Source organism: Cricetulus griseus, chromosome 2, assembly GCF_003668045.3.
Source record: "Cricetulus griseus strain 17A/GY chromosome 2, alternate assembly CriGri-PICRH-1.0, whole genome shotgun sequence".
In the NCBI taxonomy this organism is placed as follows: Eukaryota; Metazoa; Chordata; class Mammalia; order Rodentia; family Cricetidae; genus Cricetulus; species Cricetulus griseus.
Genome location: NC_048595.1, coordinates 211,272,037 through 211,275,507, shown reverse-complemented (window position 1 = coordinate 211,275,507; position 3,471 = coordinate 211,272,037). Strand labels below are relative to the sequence as shown.

The 3,471-nt window shown below is 44.5% G+C and overlaps 1 non-coding gene across 1 annotated transcript; it reads right to left on the bottom strand.

Annotated features, from left to right (window-relative positions):
* Positions 1-1,978: 1,978 nt before the first annotated feature.
* Positions 1,979-2,085, bottom strand: LOC113834051. Its single transcript, XR_003482309.1, has one exon. It is a non-coding gene; the product is annotated as a U6 spliceosomal RNA (small nuclear RNA).
* Positions 2,086-3,471: the final 1,386 nt, after the last annotated feature.

Below are 3,471 nucleotides of genomic sequence, written 5' to 3'. Positions count from 1 at the left end.
GCTAACATGAGCCATCTCATGTATGACAGAGCATAAGCAGGGAGGTGGCTGTGTTATTATTTTGATCCAGTCTAGACCACTGACTTTGGTTTTCCTCTGTACACCTAAACTCACTGAGTTTACTAAAATGCTCTCCAAGTACTGAAGAGAAATAATGGTTTATTGCAGTCAACAAGTAGTGATGTTTAGACTTTTAAGGAAGAGATGAAATGTATGTCTATGTATGTATGCATGTATGTATGTATGCCAATGGGTGTGCACCCCTGTGTGCTCAAGTGTGCCTCTGTGGTGTGTGTGTGTGTGTGTGTGTGTGTGTGTGTGTGTGTGTGTGTGTGTGTATGCCTGTGTGTGTTGACATGTGTAGGTCAGCTGTCAATCTCCCTCAGTGTTGTTCTGAGGGTGCCATCTGCTTTAAGAAAGTTCCTCACTGGGCCAGAACTCACTATCTGGGTAGGCTGACTGACTAGTGTCTCAGAAATCAGCCTTCTCCACCTCCTTAGCACTGAGATTTGAAGGCTGTACTGTCACACCAGGCTTCAAGCCATCATACTTACACTGTACCTAGTGAGTTACCTCCCCACCCCTTGGCAAAGATAAATTTTGGTGCCATGCTTGAGACTCTAGGTAGAAGGTGTCTTTTATAGATTCTTTTTCCCTTGTGACAACTTGGAAAGTTTGTGTTACATTGTTTAAGAGACATGGCCTTTCTGTTCAATCAAAGGGTCCAGTCAATGAAGGCTGTAGGTCCCACTTTAAACAAATGACATTAACCTTTATTTAAACAGTCTGTAATTCTGATACCTTCAGTTAATTGGAGCCAGCAACCTCTCAGAAGACATTGAAGATTCCACAGGGAGCATGGAGTCTCAGGGATGATGGCAACTTGGGAAGTTTAAGGGTATGATGGCTAATAGGGTCCTTCCTTGGGAGCCAGACTAGGGTGTTCTGGAAGGCAGGGGTATTCAAGAGGCTGTAACCCAGGCCTAAGTCTGGCTGGAAGAGTTCAGTTTGGGTCCTGTTTCCTTGTTAGGCTTGAACATCAACACTGGGTAGTTCGGAAAGGTGACAAGTGGGGATGTTCCTGTGAGGAAACAGCAGCACCCTTCTACTGAGACTAAGTTCAGAATTCTATTTCTCCAGATCATAGGATGCCAAGCATCACCTGAGCCTATGGCTTCTTACATGGAGACACCCGAAGTGCCGGGAAAGGATCACTGTCAATATAAGGAATGATCAGTAGAAGAACTTTGTGAAATTTAAAGTTTCCTAGCAAAAACATTAAAAGATATGAAAAGAGCCATGTGAAACTAATTTTATTAAGCTCCTAATTGTAATTCCATATTTCTAAAATGTTCTACCTTAACATACCACCACTATGACATTATTTTTTTCTTTCTTTCTTTATTAGTTCTAGTTAGGGAACAAGCTTGTTTCACATGTAAGTCCCTCCTCCCTCTCCCCCCCTACTCCCATCCCTTCTCCCCCACCCCCAGCCTACCCTCCACCCCATCCACCCACCACTCCCAGGCAGGATAGGGCCCTCAACGGGGGCTCTGCAACGTCCACCAAATCTTCCTGTGCTGGTCCTGGGCCTTTCCCCATGTGCCCAGGGCCAGAGTGTAACCTTTCATGTGGGATGGGCTCTCAAAGTCCCTTCTTGCACCAGGGAAAAATACTAATCCACCACCAGAGGCTCCCTGGAGTGCAGAGGCCTCCTTATTGACATCCATGTTCAGGGGTCTGGATCAGTCTTGTACTGGCCTCCCCGACAGCACCTGGGGTCGATGTGCTCTCCCTGGTTGAGGCCAACTGTTCCTGTGGGTTTCTCCAACCTGGTCCAGACCCCTTCGCTCTTCATTCCTCCCTCTCTTCAACTAAATTCCCGATTTCAGCTCAGTGTATATCTGTGGATGTCTGTCTTTGCTTCCATCAGCCAGTGGATGAGGGTTCTAGGATGGCATAAAGAGAAGTCATCAGTAAAAATATGGAACGCTTCACGAATTTGCGTGTCATCCTTGTGCAGGGGCCATGCTAATCTTCTCTGTATCGTTCCAATTTTAGTATATGTGCTGCTGAAGCGAGCACCACTATGATATTATTATCAAGACATTTTATACCATTTTCTAGCTGGGATAGTTACAGAATTTTGGAGCAGAGATCATGCGGTTCCAGAGTATGGTTTATAATGACTGTCAGACAGTCCAGGAGGAGGCAGTACAGAATGTCTGGTCCTTGGGAGGGCATAGATGTTGAGAATAGAAATGAAGTCCACACTCTACAAGTATTAGGGATCTTCTAAGATAGGACAGGATAGAGTAACATGGAGAAATGGCCTCTGGGTCCTTACCACAGTAGTAGCATTCTATCAGACAGAGACCAGGCTCTTAATACCCACAAAAGGGAGTCACTCTCCATAGAGGAGACCAGCTCACTGAAAATAAGTATGTAAAAGGACCACAGACAGACTGGGGATGCTTGACAATCACAAGGCAACTCTGGAACACTCAGGAAATAGAGGCCTTTAGGTAACCCATCTATTGTAGAGCTTTATCCTAGGGATAAAGCTGCTTTGAGAACCCTAAAGAAATAAAATTGCCAACTTATTTTTCAAAGCAGCTTCAAACTTTCAAGTTTGTTTTGTTTTAAAATTTGTTTTAAACCTGCTTGCATATAAAACTATACAATCATACATACATACCCACTGGGCTCCACCTGCAAGTGGGATGTGTGCTCTTCCATCCCCCCAGAAGCACACACAGATGTTCTGCCAACACAGACACACACAGACACACACACATTACACACAGACACACAGACACACACACACACACACACACACACACACACACACACACACACACACATGTGAACACATACTGCTCCACCTGCATGAGTGTGGGTGTTCCCTAATCCTCTCAGTAGCACACATAGAAATCCTGCCAATGCACACATACACACACTTGACCATTCAAGATCACACATGCCTCAGCATTATAGAGAAAACAGTTGAGAACCACAGATGAATGTAGATTCAAGGCCAAGGTGGTGGCTAAAATTGCTAACCAGATGCCCAAAGAGGAAGCTGGAAAAATGGCCCCAGGGTGTATTTGTCCCCTCTTCCTTCCTCTCCTGTCAATTCTAATATCTGTCGAATTTTGGGGTCCTTACTTGCCTGATATTTTTCTCTATCCTTGGCTATACATATTTTTCAGGGTTCAGATGATTCTAGGAATGTGAAATCTGGTAAAATCTAAACGTTGTTTGGGTGGGTTTGTGAATTGTACCTCTTCCCTAGGCGCCTTCTTCCCTCACATACCTCCAAAATCTGATATGAACTATCTTAAATTCTTTCCTTCTTCTGAGCAGAAAATTCAGGTAGAAGACACACTCTTTCCTTTCTACAAATTCTTAGTACTTAGCACAGACATAGGCCCCTCTCTGTAAGTATAGGGCAGAGAGGTGAATGGATTA